The sequence below is a fragment of the Lissotriton vulgaris genome, chromosome 5 (genome assembly GCF_964263255.1).
Source record: "Lissotriton vulgaris chromosome 5, aLisVul1.2, whole genome shotgun sequence".
NCBI classification, from domain to species: Eukaryota; Metazoa; Chordata; class Amphibia; order Caudata; family Salamandridae; genus Lissotriton; species Lissotriton vulgaris.
The window spans coordinates 2,431,514-2,454,095 of NC_141693.1; the positions used below are offsets into that span (position 1 = coordinate 2,431,514).

General features: G+C 45.9%; 1 long non-coding RNA gene across 2 annotated transcripts in view; it reads left to right on the forward strand.

Annotated features, from left to right (window-relative positions):
* The first annotated feature begins 1,044 nt into the window (after positions 1–1,044).
* The window catches only part of LOC147709950 (uncharacterized), a 316,177-nt gene continuing 294,639 nt past the window's right edge, over positions 1,045–22,582 (forward strand). Inside the window, exon 1 of one of the 2 annotated variants that reach the window (XR_015295830.1) lies at positions 1,045–1,106. This is a non-coding gene — a long non-coding RNA (uncharacterized LOC147709950). The remainder of the gene's footprint in view (positions 1,107–22,582) is intronic. The other variant, XR_015295829.1, reaches the window with a different exon arrangement.

Below are 22,582 nucleotides of genomic sequence, written 5' to 3' on the forward strand. Positions count from 1 at the left end.
GAAGGAACAACAATGGATTTTCAAACTGTCCACTGATTCCCATGGCCTAAATGACGACATTCCGTGGACGGCCCTATAAATAAGGTCCTTATAAAAGATACAAAAAGTACCAGATACACACTCTTCTCCACAATGGGATATATGATACCTTTGAGTTTTTTGAGGGGTACAAACCAGGTCGGGGATACTGGGCGCCGCAACTATGATTATTACTGCGATAGGTATCCTTCAACAAAGGTGATGATGAAATGGAAACAGATATGCATGTTTTCGAGTGTGTTATAACCTTTGGTTTGGAATGCCAACTGAGGCGTCTTTCTAATAGTGGCGCTGAGCTATATAATCGCGCAGTTGAGTGAACTACGGAGTGTACTTGTATGCCGTCACCCAGTAGTCCACACTACTATCGCGTGATTTTTCTTACCATTCTCCTCGAGATTATGGCAAAATAATGATTGTACACCGAATAAGGAACGTTTCACTTCGTAACATGCACCAGTACACCATTGAGAAACATGTAAATGTGTACTGGGACAGGTGCCCACAACATTATATAAAGGAGCTGATGTTGTCGAGACAAAGTATTGACACTTTAAATTAGTATCACGCAATATCACGTGGTTGGGTTTGATAAGCTATGCATCATCGGGAGATTCATAAAATGAATTTCTGGCAATACAGTGCAGGATCGCGTCGTAGAATGAACTACAAAACGATACCGGATGACGTCGTTTTGTAGTTTTCACTAGTCTCGCGAGATTTCGATCGTGGGATTTCGAGCAGTGAATACAAACTATGTAACCACGTCAGGAAGAGCCTGTATAATGCAGTGTTATTACGAGCACAACATTGTGAGTACCAACACCAATAACATAACATTGAAGATGCCAGATATAAGGCAGACATGAGGCAGCCTTGAATATACGAAACTCGGCATAGAACGAACTACAAGATGATGCCGGATGACGTCATTTTGTAGTTCTCACTAGTCTCGCGAGATCTCGATCGCGGGAGTTCAAGCGGTGATTGGTGAATACAAACATACAAACTATGAAACCACATCAGGAAGAACCTGTATAAGCAGTGATACCAACGAGTACAACATTGTGAGTACTAATATTAATAATCCAACATTGAAGATGGTATATAATAGGCAGACAGGAGGCAGCCTTGAATATATGAAACTCCGCCCCTTTGGGCCTCTGTCTTGTTAAATATGCCAGTAACAAAACAGCTGATGAACGACGGACAGGTTAGTGAACTCATGTTCCCTGTGGGGTATTTTGCCCCATTGGCCCCTTAGCAGACCCCCCAGGATATAGCGGCATGGATTAGCAAATTTAGCGGCACAAAAAAGGAAATTTAGCGGCACAAATATGGAAATTTAGCGGCAATTTTGCAGCATTTTTTTGGGCCATTTTTCCTACAACAAACACAGATATCTTTGTTTTTGAGTTATTTAGCAACATGAAGCTATGAGACTCTATTGCTGCTGCTTTCTGTCCCGAAGGGAGACAAGAGAAGGCACGAGCGTACAGGAAATGTGCACGTGTACGGACAGGAGATGTGCTTACCATACGCATGTACATCTCCTGTCCCCGGAGGCTGGCAGCGCCTTCAAACTGTTTTATGCAACAAGACTTCATGGGGTCATGTATTAGCCCATTTTATATCCTTACTAGGGAACCCTCGGATTTCAGATATTCCAAGTAGCTTACGTTCTAGTCATTGAAACACAGATGTACTCAAAAAGTAAGCACATTGTGAACATCCACACAGAAAACACAAGGAGAGCAAAAAAATCATTGCTCCTGGATTTGAAGGTGGCCATCAGTGCAAAACCTAACTCAACAGCACCACAACAGCTTATATCTTAAAACCATTCCATGTTAGCACAACATCTTGTTGAAGCCATTTGCATGGCTCGCATTGACAGACAGTAAAAGTCAAATCAAATGGAATTTTATTCTGATTTTAGCAAGAAATCCATAAAAGCAGAGCAAACCAAATGCAAACATTCAACCCTCTCTCTCACCGTCTCTCACGCTGTCCCTCTCTCTCTCACCATCTCTCACGCCGTCCCTCTCTCTCTCTGTCCCTCTCTCCGTCCCTCAGTCTCTGTCTCTCTCTCCGTCCCTCAGTCTCTGTCTCTCTCTCCGTCCCTCAGTCTCTGTCCCTCTCTCCGTCCCTCAGTCTGTCCCTCTCTCTGTCCCTCCGTGTTTGTCCCTCTCTCTGTCCCCCTCTCCCTCCCTCTCTCTCTCCCTCTCCCTCTCCCTCCCTCCTTCTCTCTGATAGGTGTGCAGCTATCCAGCCGGCCTCATGGCCGCCAATCGTCATCCTAATCTCAGTTAATCTCCTTTTCCATACCTTGGCGATAGCGCTCTCTGTTTCTGTCTCAGTTCTCCTCAAGCACTTAAATGCGGAACTCTACAGAAAGTTCATGTAAAATCTTCGGGGCGTCCCAGAAGGAGCATTGCAACGCTTGTCTATTTGTTTTAGGGGTGAAACGCGGCACGAAGTTCAAGGCCTGCAGCGCGCAGCGTGCCCGCCCGTGCCGAGAAATCAGCACAGCGTCCCGAAGAAGAAGCGGACGCAATATTACTGAATACACGAGCAGCGGGATGGTGAAATGTTCCTTGCTGTGCCTGCTGAAATGATAGAGGTACCTCCTCCGGTTCACATGCAACCCCGCAGTGCCCATCTCCTGCCCCAATACTGCAGCAGCCTGCCCCCCTCTCCACGGGCAATACATCGCAGGTGCCATATGGCTTGGGAAGGAAGCAACATTTTACCTGCCCTCCTGCCAAGTGTGTTGGGGGTAATAGATGCACAGATATGTAGGTGGGCACTGCGTCACTGTCTTTAAAGGTTCTTGCGACTGTCCTTGATTGGCAGCTGCGGCGGCGACACTCAGTTCAGATTCAGACTGCACTGAGCCCCCTGAATCTGTAAAAAAAAAGAGGATCAGCGCCTGCTTATCCGCGTGGCACCAATTTCAGTGCATCAGCACTTAAACAAGCAATGTAACAAGGCACTTAGAGACCACCACACCGGACCTGCAGCGTTTCCCTGGTGGTAAGTGAGGATAGGCCTATCTATCGGTCAGAGCGACGAACTTCAGAACTAGTGAGCCAGGCTCAAATCTCGGCCTCGACGCTCAACATCCTGTGACTCTGGGCAAAGCACTTAATCTCCCCTTGCCTGAAATGTAAAAAACAATGCATACTTGTGTAGTATAACTGGTGCTTATATCAAGCACTCCAATACTTTTATGTCAGATTCATGCTGTATAAAAAAGCAAAAAAAGTGCCCAGCCAAGAAGGGTCAAACACTGCTAGAGAGTGAAGCCTGTTTGGGGCGGTGTAATGTGGTCTGCGCAAGAAAGGTTTCACGTAGGGTTTGAATTTAATGATAAGGCGAGTACTGGTAAGGTGCCCTAGCCAAACATGGTCTGGAAACGTTACACCCGAGACCACCTGTCTGCGGTACCGGAAGTAGGTGCACTGGAGTGCATCTAAAATATAGGATGTGACAGACCCGTAGGTTATTGTCCTAGATTTAATGTGTTTTGCGTAGTTGCATCTTTTTAAAGGTTCTCATTGCTCAAGGGGGGAGAAAGGCAACGCATACTAAGGTGGGAGGAGCAGGAAGAAAGAGAACACAGACAGTGGGACGGGGCAGGAAGAAAGTGAACACAGACAGTGGGACGGGGCAGGAAGAAAGTGAACACAGACAGTGGGACGGGGCAGGAAGAAAGTGAACACAGACAGTGGGCAGGAAGAAAGGAACACACACTGCGGTGGAACGGGGGCGGTACTCCATAGTGCTCGGTCTGGAAAAACTCAGAGTCGAAAACGAAACACGGTGGTTGGGGCTGACTATACTAATAGGAATGTATTACTACCCAACGGAAACCTTTTTATTTTTTTTATCGATCTCAGAATAAGGTTGAGCAAAATAACGGGTATTTCCTAAACATATGCCTCGGTTTCCCTGCAGCTCTTGATGTGATCACACCAGACAGCGAGGCGCTGTGCACCCCGTGATGCCAGAAATAAATGCATGTGGCCGCAGTCTCAAATCAGGGTTATTTTACACATGAATAGGGGACAGAGGGGGGTCATTTCACGGAGTGTTATTTCACGGAGTGTTGTGCTGATAAGATGCGCGAGGCACCTCCTTGTACCTTTACAATCTCGGGAGTGGAAGCATCAGAGGTGTCCGTGTTTCCTGGTGTCATCGTGCCGACGCCGCAGGGCCTCTGAGGTGGTCAAGTGCCCTCGAGCTGAGGTCGAGTGCGTCACGGCGTGACAGCGCCGTCTCAAAGCGTTCGGACACCTTAAAAAAGACTTTGAAGTACTAATGGCTGGCAAAACGGCAGATTTCGCGGGCGTTTGGGCAAATATCGCGGGATTTGCGGCGTTTGGCTGATTTCGCGATTTTTTTGCAAATCGCGAAATCGCGATATCCTGGAGGGTCTGCTTAGGGTTTTCCTGGGCTTTATCAAGTTTTATCATAAGGGATCAGATACCTGCCCTTTAACTGTTAGCCATTTGTCTAACATGATGATTTGATCACACTTTTAAGTGTATTGTTTTTTTTTGGAAAACCTTTTTTGTTACTTCAACCAGTTACAAATATGGGCCTACAACCACCAGGGCCGGCCGCTAATCAGTTTCATCACAGCAAGTCAGTTAGGACACGGCTCGGCAGCCCGGGAAGCGAAAGTACCACAAATTGGGTTAAAACTGGCTATTAAGCATACCATGCGAATGACAGGATTCTAAAGGCTCCATTTTACAATATAAAAATAGAAGGATCAGGTGCCATACAATATCACAGAGTCGCGTAAAGGGCGAGCAAAATAGTAGGATTTCCACAGTTAGATCGATCTCATTTAGGACAGTGGCGCTAAGGCATACAATTCAGGATAAACAAGCATACAATCACAGTTCGCACCAGTTAAGCGCCCGCCCAATGATACTGAAATACCGTGAAAAGTATAGGCACAGATAAGAAAAAATCGATAATTGACTGAAGAGTGGACCCACTACGCTGACCCAAAAAAGGAAGAAAGAAAAGAAAAGGCAAAAGGAAAGATACAAAAGAGAAAAAAGGCAATAGAAACCATAAAGGAAAAACAAACAAAAAATCCCCTCCCTCAACCCACCACCCTGCACCCCTGCAGATGACTATGGCCTACCCCCCTAGCAGCGTGCCTGTCGCCCCAAATAACTGAAACCCGAAATATAGAAAGAACAAAGAGAAATAAAGAAGAACTAAACCCCTACACTAAAAGTAGAAATGGAGGAGGGCTTATCGTACGCATTCCCGGTCTCCCCCCACCGCCTTAACAAAGAATCCCCCACAAAGCTGACACAATCGAGCAGAACACAATAGAAAATTGCACCGGAGGAAACCATAAACCCCGCCCGGTCTCCGTTACCTAGTAAAGCAATCCCGTTACCGATGAAACCACAGTGTGAAACCCAAAACAACAGTCTCAGCCTTGACCCCGTCGATCAAATTTGCTGATTCCCTCCGATAAGTAGAACCCCATCGTCAAATTGTCAAAATATACACATAAGTTGCCGAAATATAGTCTGGTAGATGGAGAAAGGATGGCAAATCCCAAAGTAGATAGCCGGTTCCAACGATGCCCCTCCCTGACTCCAAGGCCAGACACTGTCCCATCCGCCATCTTGATGGACCAGCTGGGAAGGGGGTGCGACACAATCCAAAACAGTTCACAGTTCCGACCAAATGTTTCCAGAGTGGGAACAGCAGTTAAGTGTTCCGCTGGCAGCGAAACCAAAGATTCCGACCATATAGTTGATACGCAGATCTCAGCATGTTCAATCAGTTCCACTTCTGTAGGGGCAGGCACAGCTCCATGCACCGGGTCTGAATGCACCGCTGGGGTGTCTATCGGGAGTAGAGCGGGCCCTGGGTCCCGGGCAACGAGTCAGGGTACGGTCCCGATCTTCTAATTCCATCTGCTGCCGACATCAGTTTCCAGACCTGGGCCTCCATAGTCACCTGAAGTACCTCGAGGGCTGCCAGCACTGACCGCAATGACGGGCCGCACTTAGCCCGCTCCACCGGGTTTCGCATAACATCAGGCATAGTGATCCCCTCGGAGAGTCGCCCTCCCCGGGGGAAGATTAGTCGGAGCAGGAATGAACCGTGAGGGACAGATCGTCAACATGCGTTCGTGCGCGCCAAGTCTCCAACCCAAAGGCACCGGCGATGCAAACGCTAGGCCTCCGGGTCAGGGACCCCCGCCACACCGCCTCGGGCGTCACTCGTCTCCTCACCTTCGATACAAGACCAGGCAGCAGATCGGCAGCAAAGCAATCCAAAGATGTCGAAAGTTCCATGGACCGGACCCTGCTGCCCTCACCGGTCCACTGTTGTTCAACTAGGACCCGGCTGGACCAGCACTCGAGACCCCGGCTTCCAGACTGGGTTAGGCCTCAAGTCAAACCTCGACATTACTCCACTCCACAATGTCGGAAAAGTCTTGGGATTGCTCCATCGGACTGCAGATTAGTTCATAGACACGGATATGGGGCAGAATATCAGGATAAATGACAGGATCTTCGAGCGAAAGACGGAGGTCAGCGGAGCCGGGAGACTATGTGGCCATCTTGCTTGCTGTCGTAGCTCCTCCCCCAAGTGTATTGGTTTTTAAATACATTGAGGAATAGTTCCTTCTCAGGATAATAACTCCAGTGAGCCTTTGTCTTTGTCCATGACTAGTTTCTATGTGTGTTAGTGAGAGAGGGTTATGTAACGGTGTATTTTATGTTTTGAATAAAATAGGCTTATTTGTAGTCTGCTATTCACTCTATGCACCCCATACCTTGCTTTCACAGAGCGGGGCCTCCATCTTCCTGAGCTTGGTCCAGGAGAGGTGAGGGCTTATCCCCGGTCATTCTGGGTGAGTTCTCAAAAAACTTTAAATTGTCATTATATAAACATTGTATTTACTAGAGACATACAGTGGATGCGCTATTCAGACTTTATTATATTTGTTTGTTTTTTCAGATGTGAGACACCGTTCGACACGGAGGATTATGAATATAGGCTAATATGTCTACTTATATCCTTTTCTTGGTTTATGAATCTATTGTTTGTTAATCACACTAGCGGTAGCAATACCTTTGTAGAACAGAGGCCCTGAAGAAAGCCTTGGGACCCCGTTTCCCCTTTGGCTGAAACATGTTGGCCCCTCGTGGCAGTTAATTATTTGTTTAATACTGCCTTATTGCACTGTTCTTCATTTTAATTAGGGGAAGAGGCATACCTTAAATAAAAATTCTCCTTTTCTGTCTCTTCACTATTTTTTTCACCACTTCCTTTTTTGTTGTTGCACTGCACTGATTCCCATACGCTTGTATTTTTCTCATGGTCAGCACAGTGATTGTGGGCTTGACCCATTGAACATGTACAGATGGGGAGTGGAAATGGTCTCAATGATCAAGAGACAGACCACCCCATGATTCTGGATGACCAAACGAGATTATTGATCATCGCATGACATTTGATGGGAATCCATTGATCACATATACATTGTGTTTGGGTCTCACCAACAATCACTTGTACTATAGTTTGAAGTTCACTGTTATGCCTTATTGTACGGGCGTTTTAGGAATTTTGTATCCTTGACTGATTTGGTAAACAGTTGTGCATTTCTTAGCCAATTTATTTGGCTTTGCATCAGACCCCTGTTTTTTTCGTAGGTATTGTCATTTGTAGTTTGGGGATACAAACTTGGGCAGGTCTTAAAATATCCCTTGGACCTTTCTGTTCTCTGTGGTGTTTATTATTATGTCTGAGAAATATGCCTACTGCATCTTTTTTGTTAATATTATGTTTCCTTTATATAACTTCCCTCCCTAGTGCCCATAAATGTTCAAAACACTCAATGTGTTAAAATTTCACAGACTTCGAATTGGTTAACAAAAACATTAATTGTTAAATTCAGCATGACTATGTAAAAAAAAAGGGTGCGATGATTTGAGCCGTAAAACTTCAAGGACAGCCCCGTAACAGTTAATATGCGCTCTTATTACTTAGAGAGAACCACAATTCTCATAAGCCACCGTATTTGACTGGCCGAGTATTTCCTGTTCAACCGGATGGAGATAAACCTCTGTTTTGTTAGATCACTGTTTGATTTATCCAAGCGGCGAAAGGACCTAATTAAACTTCGGCACCAAGAAGCTTCAAGTAAGTGGTCCTGCCCGTGTACAGTTTTGTGGTTGTTACTGAGTAGCACCGTTCATTCTAAATAGACTGTAGCGCGGAATTAGTCAGAATCATTAATTTTGTTGCAGAGAAATGGCTCGGGTTGCTGAAAGAGACATCATTTAATTTCAGACAGCCACGAGTGCACACACATTAAAAGTAAGTGCATTCATTGCCATATCGAGTATACGGGAAACCACGTATTGGAATAACAACAATGAAATACGTGTATCTAATCTTCTTTACAGTGAACTCGGTACTTGTCCCAGGACTGCAAAATAACTATGGAAAAATGTTGAACCTCGTGCAAGTTTGAAGGCTTAACCTTGTGGGGGGCTATCAAACAACTATGGAGATACGCTGAATGTCAATGTCCTGATAGGGTTCCCAGAAGCTTTTGTACCCCACCGAGAAGTATTTTTCCCATGTGGCAACAGTTCCCTTAAGCGCACCAAATTGTAGGGCCTTTTGGAACTGCCTTGTATTTATACTAAGATCTTGCTGGTGTAATTTCTGCATAACGTGTATTAATTTTGTGTATTATTCATGAATGTCCAGTATTTTCATATCACAATGTTTCTGCTTTGAAGCACTTTATATGTATCACAGTTGTTTTGTATTCAAGAGTGTATTTAACTCTGACATGTGACAAATGATTATACAAATGTGTCGTACATGATAAAAAAGATGTGATTATGACACTTAAAGCTTAAGAACGGATTATTCTTAGCTTTGGTCCGCTTAAATAAACAGCGGCTCAAAATCGAGTGCCAGGTTGTTCTCTTTTGTTGATAACTGAAATGTGAAAAGAGCATTGGCAAGGTCAGCAAGTTAAGCGGGCTCCTGCTGCAATATTAAGCATGGTGCCCGTGTTGTTGCTAATGTTGAAAGTGTAGCGCGCGACCGGGGCAAGATGGCACAGCAATGAGGAGCAACTGCAACGCTGGCTAAAAAACAAGCCAGTGGTGACAAATGCGCATCCTGCAGTAGGAGAAACTCATTAAAGAAAATAGTGCTGATAGACTTAAGAACAGTACTGTGTAACAACGGAAGTAAAAGGGCCAGTCCTCATGGGAGGTTACAAATGAAGACCAGGCGGTTCTAAGGAGGGACTAGCAAGCCTAATAGCGAATCAGAAGCCAGTATTTTCCGAAGGACAATGACACAAGCCAATGACAAATATGGGCGGAGCTTCCAGTGTATACCTCTATACAGCATGCCTCACAGAGCGAGCAGAGCATGCCCGCAGCCGCTAGGCTCGACCTAAAAAGGGCTTCACTCTAAAACCCTTTAACGGTTCAACTCCTTTCTGTTGAACAGAATCCAAACAGTACAGATGGACTCCTTTTCCTCAACCATAAAACTATAAGGTGCGGTGTTCCACAGGCAGCCTCCCTTAGCCCAACCCATTTTAATGCTTATGTCTCCCCCCTTGCCACGATTGGTAGTAAATGGGGTTTCAACATCTGGTCATACTCTGAAGATACACAGTTGGTGATTGCGTTTGAGGAAAAATATGAGAACACCAAAAATAACCTGAGCAACTGCCTCTCAGAAACCGCTGATTGGATGTCAGACGACTGCCTGAAGTTAAACGCGGAAAAACCTGAGTTACTGCTCTTTGGTAGCACACACCTTGTCACACCTAGTCTAGGACATAGTGGCCCCAACTATTAGACACAACCGTGCCTAAACTTGTTGTAAAAAATGTGGGATTCCTGGTAGACCGGGCACTAAACATGCAAGACCAAGTCAGAGTACTATGTGGTAAAGTTTTTGCCATGCTAAAACTACTCAGGAGACTTTTGCATTGGATCCCTTTGAACTGGAGGAAAACCATCACCGAGGCCCTACTTACCAGCAATATGGACTAGGGGAAGGTGCTTCATGTTGGCATAGCTGACTATTTATTTTCCTGTCTACAAGTCATTAAGAATACAGCAGCCAAACTGGTTTGTAACAAGAACAAGTATAGTTTGGCTCCAGCTTGCTTGAAAGAACTTCACTGGCTGCCTTTGAGACAAAGAGCCAAGTTCAAACTACTATGCTATGCGCACAGAGCTTTATACAAATGACGTAAATAATTAATTTACTCTCTTAATTTCTATGCAGGTAAGTACTTAATCAATAATAACTCAGATCGGGTGAAAGAAGACAGAGTCCGTGGTGTTAGAGTTCTAAGGGGTTTTATTCCTTAAAAAGGAATGGTCATGACCAAGATATCATGTTCTGACCACCACACAGGATGTCAGAAGGGATAGATGAGCGCGCCACATTTTATTAACAGTACATAGCTTATATACTTATTTCATACCATAGGTTCTACAGTGCAAGAGGCGTAACAGCTGAGAGAAGACAAGATAACAATATACACGTGGTACATGTGCGTAATCAAGAGGCGTGAACTAGAGGTGTGTTCTGGAAACGTCACTGATAGGTGTCACAAAGGGGTGGCACTAACAGAAAATGTGGCAATGTCAGCAGAAATCGGAAACTTGGATGCGCGCGCAGCTGCATGACGTGTGATTGGAGGGGTGCAGGGGACTTGACATTTACACTGACGGAAAGAGACAAAAGTCTGGCATGTCAGATCAACTTGTGCTTCTATCATATCTGATATCTGATGTTTAGGAACTAAGCTATCTGGGCAGAAAGGTCTCTAGAGCAGAAGCTATTCTATACTTGCTGTGATTGCGTGTATAAGCGCCTGGGTGTCTGTATGAGAAGCGTGGGGGCATAGGGCCTTCCATGGAAGCATGGCAACGAAGCTATGAATTACTTGCATAGAGACAGGTCGGCCCTTTAGCCCTGTAGCTGAGGAAGGATGTTTACTGAAGCTAGCAGGAAGGAATGTATTTTCGGGGAGGGAAACAGATAACTCGAAGGTTATAGTCAATCTTGGCAGGCAGCGGCGGAGCTGAGCACGGAGGGCCGCGCTAGAAGTAAGTCAGAGTTCACGGGTACGGGGGCTGCCTGGGCAGAGATTTCTCGGAGTCAGAAGCCAGAAAAGAGGCTCGGTGGCAGAGATTCAGGGCCTACTTCAGCCAGGGCTGAAAAACGTAGGAGTACACTACAAAAAGACGTTGGCATAGCATACTTAGGAACGGACCATTCAACCCATTCATGGTGGGTCTGAAAGAGGACATGTTAACGTTGGACGCAAATGTATTTGCGTCTTCATAGCTGACACAGGAGGGAAGTTACATGCACTTTAACTCGTACATGGAGTCGGTGGGGTACTCGCTAGGGAACACAACTTGACCATAAAATTTATATTACCTCACAAACTTGGACCCCGAAGTTTGCAGGACAAACTGGAATTTTATGTCCCCTCGTGAGACGTTGGGTCAGGCAACCACGCTCTAGCCAAAACCATACTCATAAAGAAAGTCAGAGCTGGGGGTTGCTTCTTTTCCTTTTTTGGCAGCTACTCACTGGAACAAACTCCTGTTAAAGCGTTGTCTCACTGAGGAGCATGTGAGATTCAATAAAGCTGAAGACGTGGTTTTTCTCAGGTCTAAAGCACTGTTGTCCATGGATGATTACTCCAGACCCGACACTGTATGTCACATGTCACTTATCCTCCCCAAACAGGTTCTCACTTATCCTAGCACCGTGATGTCCCTTGGGATGAATGTCACACTCTACAAATCAGCCAGGCTAGCTTGACTCCAGTGGCATGGAGAGTACTGGACCCACGTCTGGGCATGCCCTTCCGCCTCGGGGCGACAAATGCAAAAAGAACAATTGATGGACAGAACATTCACACAGTACAGAGATATGGGCCTAAATCCATTGTTATTTTGCTCCCCATGCCATTCCAGTTTAGACCCAGCCATGTGCAAATCCGCCTTGACCCTGTTTGCCATGAGAACAGTCCAGCCCGAACTGCCAAGCCATGTCCTCCCTGGACTGCAAACAAACATCCTAGGACCGGTTCCGGGGTTTCACCCCTCATCAGCCAGGCTATCTTGACTCCAGTGGCATGGAGAGCACCGGCCCACGTCTCTACAGTTGTATGTGTGCTACAGGGATGAGGCGCAGGCTACCATCCAGTCTTCACACGAAGAAGAAACAGCACTATTCCCTTTTGTGGCTAAAAAGGCTGAGCTCCACCCGGACAGCCATATCTGAGGTTTCAAAAGTTACTGCTTCTGTGCCTTCCACTACGTGGCGCTCATAGCTCTCAATGGCAGACTCCTGCAGCCCTGCAGGGGAGCCTTCAACGGTGGACCCTTCGGGACAAGAGCGATGTATATCTGTGAGAGGGGCCCTGTCATATGCAATGCTTCTGGTCCATTCTTGACATTATTTTTGTGAAAATGCTATGCCCCACTTGTAAAGGGTGAGCAAGAAACGACCGAGCGGCCTTGACACGGTGATTACTGCAACATGATTCATTTGAAATTCTTAGAGAGCCATTCTTGAAAGTTTGTTGCCCCTATTGTTTAGTTATGTTAAAATATATGCGTCTTTCAGTCATAATAAAGTTTATATTTGAAGGCTATGCTGCGTCATTAAATTAACGGTGTGCAGCCCTAAAATAAGCATTTTCTAATCAAGAAGAAGAACTGAAGAACAAAAAGCAGATCTGGCAAAAATTCTTAAAACCCCCGCTTCCATCCTATTCTCTGTATCTCCCTCTATTTCCAGACATCTATTATTTCTCTTCCTCTCCTCCTTCTCCGTCTCTGATCTTTCTCTCCACCTCCTCCCCGTTTCTTTCTCTACTGGAGCCATCCCCTCCACGTGCCTGCTGCAAGTAACCTCTGAGAGATGAGAAAAGTGGCAGAATCACCTTCACTGGCCCTGGGCTATCAGAACTGGTCTCTAGTTGCTCCAGCCCATGGAATAAAAAAGTCAGCCGGCCCTAAAGATAATATCCAAACACCAGGTGTCATGGGTGTGAATTCACTATTCCTGCTTGGTTTATGTCATTTTTAGGTCTAGCATAGAGAACGTTTTAGCTGTTTTGCAGGGTCATATAATACAGTCTAAAACAAGGGAATAGCCAGAAAATTAAAATAGCCCCCACTTTAACCAAATGCGCTGATGCTACCAACCAAGCGAAGCAAGTGAGCTGAACCCTTACTAGAACAGCTTGTCTTTTCCATCCATGGATTGATCTATTCGTTCTTTCACCCTCCCATCCAACTGCTTCTCCTTTACTTTCTGTCATCCATTCATTATTTCATCCATACTTTTCCCATTCTTCCATCCATCCAATCTGACATTTGTTCGTCTATCATTCCATCTATCCACTGTCATTCAATCTGCCTTCCATCCATCCAATCTGCCATCCATGTACTCTGCACTCCATCCATCCACTCTGCCATGCTTCCATCCAATCTGCCATCCATGCATCTAGACACTCTGCCATCCATCCATCCGTCCATACACTCTGCTATCCATCTATCCATCCATCCATATACTCTGCCACCGGTCCACTCTACTATTCATCCACTCTGCCATTCATCTGTTCATGCATCCACTAGGCCATCCATCCAGTCTTATCACCTATCTCTCCACTCTGCTTCCATCCACTGTGTCATCCATTCACCCTGGCATCGACCCAGCATCCATCTATCCACTCTGCCATTTATCCATCCAATCTGCCATCCATTTACTCATCTTTTCTCTCACTCATCCATTCATCCCTTCCCCTGTCATCCTTTCACCTTTCCATTCATCCCTTTTACTCTGTCATTCTTTTGCCTGTCCACACATCTATCCAGCCATTCTTCCACTCTGTCATACATCCATCCACTCTGCCACACATCCAATCTATCATTCAGCCACTCTGCCATTCATCCGTAAATGCATCCACTAGGCCATCCATCTATCCACTCTACCACCTATCTCTATGTACTTGAAGCCTCGCCTACACTCTGCCCATATTTGTCATTGGCTTGTGCATTTGTCCTTCATAAATGCTGGCTTCTGATTCGTTATTAGGCTTATTAGTCCCTCCTTAGTACCGCCTTGTCTTCATTTGCAACGTTATAGGACTGGCAATTTTGCTGTGGTTGTTACACGGTACATCTTGTAAGCTCTATTTTCTTTAATGAGTTTCTCTTACTAGAGGAGGGTGAAGCATTTGGAATGCAATAGGTCTTGCATTTGCGAGAGTTCAAGCTATTGGCATTGCAAATGACAATGCCTTTTATTTATGTTTTAAAAACAAAAACATAAACAAAGCGCAGTCATTTACAATGCCAATAGCTCAAACTTGCGTAAATGTGAGGCCTATTGCATTGCAAATGCTTGTGTATACATTTGGCTTGCCTGTCATCCTTTCACATTTCCATTCATCCCTTTTGTTCTGTCATTCTTTTGCCTGTCCACACATCTATCCAGCCATTCTTCCACTCTGTCATACATCCATCCACTCTGCCACACATCCAATCTATCATTCAGCCAGTCTGCCATTCATCCGTAAATGCATCCACTAGGCCATGGGTACTAACAAATTTTCTGTTGGGGGCCAAAATTACAGTGTGGTTTGTGGCCGAGGGCCGCACCGGTGGGGGCGGGGTTAGTGGGGGGCGGGGTTAGAGTAAAAAAATCAAACCCATTTCAAAATCTGTGCATAGCATAGTTTGCCACCCTACTGGTATTTTGCTGTTTGTCATTGTATCCAGATATATCAGATACAACCAGTGACATTATACCTGCAACAAGTCCAGACTATTGGCTTTTTTGTCAGTGCTTGTTAGTTGCATAAGATAAATAAGCAACAGCTATGGCTTTGTTGTAAATCTATACTACTATTATAAAGAGAGAACTGTGTCCTTTGAGCCAGGTAAACTCGAAAAGTACACCACCAATCAAAACACCCAAGACATCTTTGAAAACCTCAGGGCAAGCAGAAGGACATAGGCTATATAAAAATAAAAAATATACGTTGTTTAAAAAATTCGTAATAAAAATAAAGTAGTCCCTTGCAAGTAGCGCCGGCCGCTACGTCTGCGTGATGACATCGGGAAAGAACCTGGGCGTTTTAGTATTGTTTCAGCAAAGGGGACTGCTTTTTCTTCGTTTTATATCTGCCCCGTTTTTATAAGGTATTGGCTGATGCCTGCAAGGAAACTATCGCTCTTACTAGCGAGAGTCTGTTTGTTCGTATTTTACTGGCAACACTGACCATCGGTGAAAAAACGGCCCGCGGGACTACAAAATGACATCACAGCGGCCATTTTTGTAGTTCCGGCGGCTTGCGATGTCAGTCCCTTCCTTGTGCATAGATCATCTCTTATTTCATTCCTCCTACGTAGATCAAGGTTTACATAAACATCTTGCATGAATGTGTTCCTAGCCGAAAGGACTTCTCATTGTTCATAAACCTCGTACCTGATACACACATCTTTTTCTGACTCACATAAACCACTTCCCACCTTCCATACATTTCTTCTTAAATTGTATGCTTACCTCCCCTATCAGCATGCATGCCTTCACATCTTCTCTATGCATTGCCTACTTAATGGTGTCTAATGCATCCGACGGAAGTTTCTGCCACATTTACATTAACCTCGTCTGGTATAAACATTTACTCTGCTTCGAATGATGGCTCCACTCGGAGTGCATTTCTAAATCCCTCCCTTGTTGACCCTGCGGCATGTGAGGAAAGCTAACAGCCGCAGGCCTTTAAAAGCAGGTGATGTTTGAAGCACGTTGCAAAACTGGCTTTTGGTAATAAAGGGAAAAGGACAGAACATTGTAACGACAGCACAAGTTTGCATGGCGACTTAAAAGTGAGCAATTATTTATGGTCCCATATTGCCATCTTGTGGGTAATATTGGGAACTACATCCAAACTTGACACTAATTTAATTATATGCATAAAAACACAGTACATTAGCTAGCTACGATTACAATTAGGGTGACCAGATTTTGAAAATCAAAAACCGGGACAGGCTAGAAATAAAAGTAGAACTAAAGTTTTTTAGTCTTACTTCTATGTCTGGTCTGGCCTGGCCTGTCCCGGTTTATGTGCAGCCTTGCAAATGTGTTCTTACATACATACATGCATACATATTCGTGCGTGCGTATATCTATCTATACTACTATTATAAAGAGGGAACTGTGGGGCATATGTACAAGGGGGTTTATCTCCGCTTTTTGGCTTTAAAAGCCAAGAAAGCGGAGATAAAATTATCTCCCTATTCCCAAGCTGTCGCTAACACCAGTTAGCGACAGCTAATAGGAGATAGCGACCATCTTGGGCCCCGCTTTGCATGTCAGTGATATTTATCACTAATGACATGCAAAGTGGGCGTGCCAAGATGTTAGTGACTGGAAACAGTCGCTAACATCGCTTTGTCCTATTATCAACTTTTGGAGATTTTCGCGCTAAGCGCGAATATCTCCAAAAGCTAACACCTGCCCAGGAACAGTTCTTAGCCATGTTATCCAATGGGAGGTGGATAACATGGCTAAGAGCATTAGCTCGATAATGCATGAATATCGCTGACATTTCAGCGATATTCATGCATTTCGGCCGATTTTTATCGCTTAGGAGATAAACCTTGATAATAGCAAGGTTCCTAAGCGATAAAAATAGGCGATGCTTAGCGATAAAAAAATTGTCTCTAACCATGCTTAGCGATAAATATCGCTATCTATACTACTATTATAAAGAGAAAACACAAACCTTTTGGCCAGGTAAACTCGGGAACCACAGCGCCAATCCACACACCCAATACATCCTTGAAATTGTCAGGGTGTGTAGATGGACATAAGCTAGATAAAATAAAAATAAAACGTAAATTTAAAAATGTAACTTTAAAAACAAAGTAGTCCCCTGAAAGAAGCGCCAGACGTGACGTAGCGCCTGCCGCGACGTAGCAATGACAGCAACGTGCGTGATGACGACAGGCGGGGAGGAGCGGTGACGAGCGGCAAGGAAGGAAACAAAGATGGCAGCGCCCATACCCAACGTGAGAGAATTGTAACAGTAGTGGAAGAAGGCAAGCATCCTGTAAAGAGCATCATGTCCCGCCTGATAGTGAAGAATCTACCGACCGAAGTAAGTGCTACTGGGATGGGGCCACTAGAGGGTCGGGTTGGGTCGGGTCAGGAATGAAAGGACTGAACGAGGCACAACTGAGAGACGTACTGCACTGGTGAGAAAGCGACAGCCGAGGAAGACATTGAACAGTGGGAAATAACTGATAAGTTCACTAGGCTAACGGTGGTATAGCCGAGAGAGGAACACTGAGCCACGCCACGGCGGTATGGTGCTCTTTTAAAGGGTGACAGAATAGGAGATCGATTTATTGTTTGGGATTACAAAAGTGTCACGTTTTCAGCTTTCTTTATAGTACAGTCAAAGTGAAAAATGTAAGTGTTCTGGGCGGGAGGGGGCCGGGGCGGGAGGGGTCGCAAGCCTGAAATGCTGCCCCCAGCCCCCTTCTGCCCCGGGCAACGCTGGGGCGGGCTGCTAGTATATTATAAAATTGAAAATGCTTCAGTTATGAGACTATGAAAGAACTAAAACAAGTCTATTTGAATTACATCAAAATCTTTGAGCAGTGATGCTGGTATTGATATGAGATGAGGGCGAAAATGGAGAACCCAATAGTTGTTAGTTGCATAAGATAAATAAGCAACAACTATGGCTTTGTTGTATATAATAACTAGCAGCCCGTCCCGACCTTGTCCGGGAGCAATCAGGCTTCAGGGCCCCCGCCCGCCCTGTGAGCGCACATGCGGCTGCTTCACCTACCTCTGCCGCCGCTCCTCTCCGCCTGTCTGCCGCTCCTCACCGCCTGTCCGCTGCTTCTCACCGCTCCTCCCCGCCTGTCCGCCGGTCCTCACCGCCTGTCCGCTGCTCCTCACCGCCTGTCCTCCGCTGCTCCTCACCGCTCCTGTCCACCGCTCCTCACCGCTCCTGTCCGCTGCTCCTCACCGCCTGTCCGCTGCTCCTCACCGCCTGTCCGCCGCTCGTCACCGCCTGTCCGCTGCTCCTCACCGCCTGTCCGCTGCTCCTCACCGCCTGTCCGCTGCTCCTCACCGCCTGTCCTCCGCTGCTGCTCACCGCTGCTCCCCGTTTGTCCTCCGCTCCTCCCCGCGCTGTCTGCCGCACCTCCTCGCGCTCATGTACGCCGGTCCTCCCCGCGCTCCTGATGTCAGCACACAGGTCGCGGCCGGTGCTACTTCCAAGGGACTACTTTTTTTTATCTTAAATTTTGTAATTAATGTATTTTTTATTTTATATAGCCTATGTCCATCTGCAGACCCTGAGAATTACAATGATGAATCGGGTGTTTGCATTGGTGCTGTGGTTCCCGAGTTTACCCGCCTCAAAGGTTCCCAGTACTTACTTTATAATAGTAGTATAGCTATATATATCTAACATGCATTTTTATTAAGAAAGACTGATTTCTGTGGCATTGACATGGATTCTTTCTAGTAAAGGCACAGCAAACTCTCCTCTTTTCTTGTATCAGATAGCACTGATCTGTCTCCAAGCAGAAACATCTATAACACAGGCACAATTAAGTGTAAGGTTTCGGCGTCTGGTTGTCATCAGCTTTTGGAAGCAGTAATCTGGGCAAGACCAAAGAAAAGGGCTGACCTAGAAACTTTTGCACCCTGCATAACAGGTACTGCAGTTCCATCCTTCACCTCTATAAGCCAAAGTCTGCACTCCTGAAGAACTAATCCGCATCCCCTCTCTAATAAAGTGTAAATTGAATTTCTAAAGGTAGCTGTGACTCCAGCCTTATTTCTGCAGTGTCTGGGCAGGGGCGTAGCCACTATTGGTGCAGCATTTGGAAATGCACTGGAGCCCATTATAGATGACAATTGCTGTGCTTTACTACACTAACAGCAGTCGAAGGGACCATTTTTCTTGTCTGACCTAGACCCATGGTATCTTTGCTACTCCACTGAGTGTCTGGATCTCCACTCTTCAGCCATAAGCATGCATGCAGTACACTTGCACTGTCTGGTGAAGCTGTCCTGATCATCCATTTTGTGCCAGCCCATAACAGGGGCATCCATAATGGATCCCATTGGCTTCAGTTCTCATACACACACGGTTTTATCATGCATGTACTACCTAACTGCAGCGCATACACTGTGTGCCTGTACTATCATAACTTTCAACAGGTGCAGTCTGTTGGCCATCCTCTCGCAGATTACAAAACCTGGTATAGTGTTACCACCACTTTACTTACTAAATCCAGTTCAGGGATAAATGCACACTTGCTGCACTTTCCATGTCGCCGTACGGTCCGAGATCTTGCATTATCGGGGATAGGTTGATTGATGCTTCTTTGCTAGATTAGCATGATATCAGGGCAGGAGGAAGTATCGACGCAAGTGGGTGCTCGGGCATGGGTGCGTGCTCGTGCAACGCGCAGGGGACATTCCGGTCACAGCAGAGATCTTTGTGACAGTTATTTATTTGAAAACTCTTATGTAAATGTATGACTTAAAGTCGCGTAGTAGTTTTAAGCGCAGATCATCCAGGAATGTTGCGAAGAAAGTTTCTCCATCAAGTGCAGGTTGGAATCACAGCTCTGTTATATTACTGATTACTGCGCTCAGTTAAACGGAGGTCGTGTGCTTGGTAAAAGGCCCGCTTTGGGAACGATGCTTGCTTACTTCGGCAACGAAGCTCCCGCTAATAGCGCAACTACCGCTGTTTGTGGAGACTCACTTCAAGGCAGGCAGGCGTCCTTCCAATTCCTCTGTGCACCTAATGTCTGCCGGTCATGGCTGCGTGGATTATGGGACACAGGTCGTCGATCACCGGCTTCAGAGGCGGCTGATGTGTACCAAAGGCGACCGAGCCCTGGCCGCGCCGTGTGTCCCAGGGATCTGTCATCACTGGCTTGGTTCCGTTATCCGCCCCCTCACCCAGTCTCGTCATGCTGCTCCTCGTTTTAGCTATTGTAGACCTGTACAGCAATTTGTAACCTTCAGCTCAGTGGCAGCCCCTTCCCTAATGCTGCACAGGTGCTGCTGCTGCCCCCTAACCCAACCTCGTCAAGCTGCTCCGCATTTTACCTGCTGGAGCTCTTTACAGCATGTGTTTAACCTTCAGCTCAGGGCAGCCCCTTCCCTAATGCTGCACAGGTGCTGCTGCTGCCCCCTAACCCAGCCTCGTCAAGCTGCTCCGCATTTTACCTGCTGGAGCTCTTTACAGCATGTTTTTAATCTTCAGCCCAGGACAGCCCCTTCCTTCATGCTGTACAGGTGCTGCTGCTCCTGTCCCCAGATAACCCCTGTTTTTCAAGGTTCGCGGATAGCGTCTTTATTTAGCAGGGATCGATTCTGGGCTGTCTGAACCGGCGCCTTGATGCAAGTGCTTCGAGGCGAAGAGCTAATCTGGTTTAACGGGTTTAGTGCATCTGCTGCAATAATCTGTCTGGAACACATATGTGACATGACTGAATTCCAATGGGACTCGCCCGACCTTTCAAGGTCAACGGGTCAAGGACTGACCTGGCGAGTATCTTAAATGTTACAAATGCAGCCTTGTAATAGTGTCTCGTTCTAGTTCCTAGGATCGATGTATTGCATTGTGATGAAGAGTTCCCTCTTTTGTCAGTCACACATGTGAAAATTAGGTATCAGTGTTACTGGGCTGTTTCTATGGCACATCATTATATTCTAATCTTAAAGTATTCCCCTTTAGAGGAACCTGTGGAAAGTGTTTCTTTCCCGGTTTTATCTAGCACAGATATCCCCTCACTCCCTGCTGTAGGTCAGAATGACCAAACCTATTATGTGTTCGATGCAGTACCATGGCCTTTTTCTGTCAAACACACTAAAATAAAATTCGTTTTTTGTGTGTTTTAATGTAATTCTAATTACTCTTTACGTTTTCACATCACACCTTTTCCTCCGTCCCACAGAGGAGACTGATGAAAATGTTTGGAGCTCGGGTGGTCCGACACTGAACTGAAGATGTTGTATGCCGCTTGACTTTCTTGCATCTAAATATGCGGCATTGCATCCCCTTTTCCGCCTAATTGGTCACCTGCTTTGCTTCGTGAGAGCCTGAGACGAAGCAGGATAATGTGCAATGATGCTTTACGTGCAAAGCAGTTAGAATTACTCTAGTTTTAAAGCTTTGTGCAGAGGCATTTCGACACGTGGAGTCTCCCAGCGGGCTATTGAGAAATGGCTAAAGTCCACAGCCGCCTTTGCCCATAGCATTTTGGGAGTTAATTGCTAACCCCGAATATTTTGTTTTATGCATGCAAGGCTCTAATGCTCCACCGCGCTTGACCTACCTCAGCCTGCTCCAGTCTGGCAGAGTTCACCGCTCCTGTCTGCCGCTCCTCCCCGCACTCGTGATGATGTCAGCACGCACGTCGTTAGCGCACACGGCCGGCGCTACTTCCAAGGGACTACTTTTTTTTAACATATATTTTTTAAAGAACGTATATTTTTTTGTGGTATATAGCCTATGTCACTCTGCAGACCCTTACAATTCCAATGATGTATTGGGTGTTTGGATTGGTGCTGTGGTTGCCGAGTTTACCCGCCTCAAAGGTTCCCAGTTATTGCTTTATAATAGTAGTATAGATATAGATATAGAAGAGAATGCTTCAGGTCTGAAATGATGAGACTGAAAGAATTAAAACAGTCGATTTGAAATGACAAAGGCTTTTTGAGCAGTAGTGCTGCTGCCGAGTTGATGTCTATTCTTTTTCACCCTGAAGGCAAAAATGGAGCCCCAATAGTTACACGTCTCAGCAGCCCGGCCTGCTAACTCGGGGAGAACAAACTCGCATAAAAAGTACATTTCAGCCGAAGATTAACTCACAATTCGCCACAGAGTACGGCAACAGCGCCATCTACTGTCCCATGCACTTAAATTAATATGCAAAACCACTCGTAATAAATCGAAAAGAAAAACATACATAACTCTTCTGCCCAAGATTTTAAGCGCCCTGGAAAACCCCGAACAATATCTTGACCTTTTGTGTGGTGCATGAACAAGGTCTAGCAACAGAAATCTACAAAGTATGGGGGCCCAGCAATAACAATTATGGCATTGGCATATACTTACTGCTTTCACGGCAATTGGTGCCAATGGGCAGTGAATCTCGGCACGGTTTCAACTGGGCACACACTGCTTCCGTTGGCGTCTGAAGTAGGTCCTGCTGCTACGCAAGATGAAGGGGGTTCGCAGGTGAGCATCGAAACACTAATTGTCTGAGCATGCCCTTTGACCTTTTCTCACAAATGCAGCCCCCAAGGAGACACCACAACAGCAGTAATGGCGCTGAGTTCGTGACTGCTGTTGGGGCCGCAAGGAAAGGACTGGCGGGCCGCAAATGGCCCGCGGGCCGTACTTTGAGTATCGCCG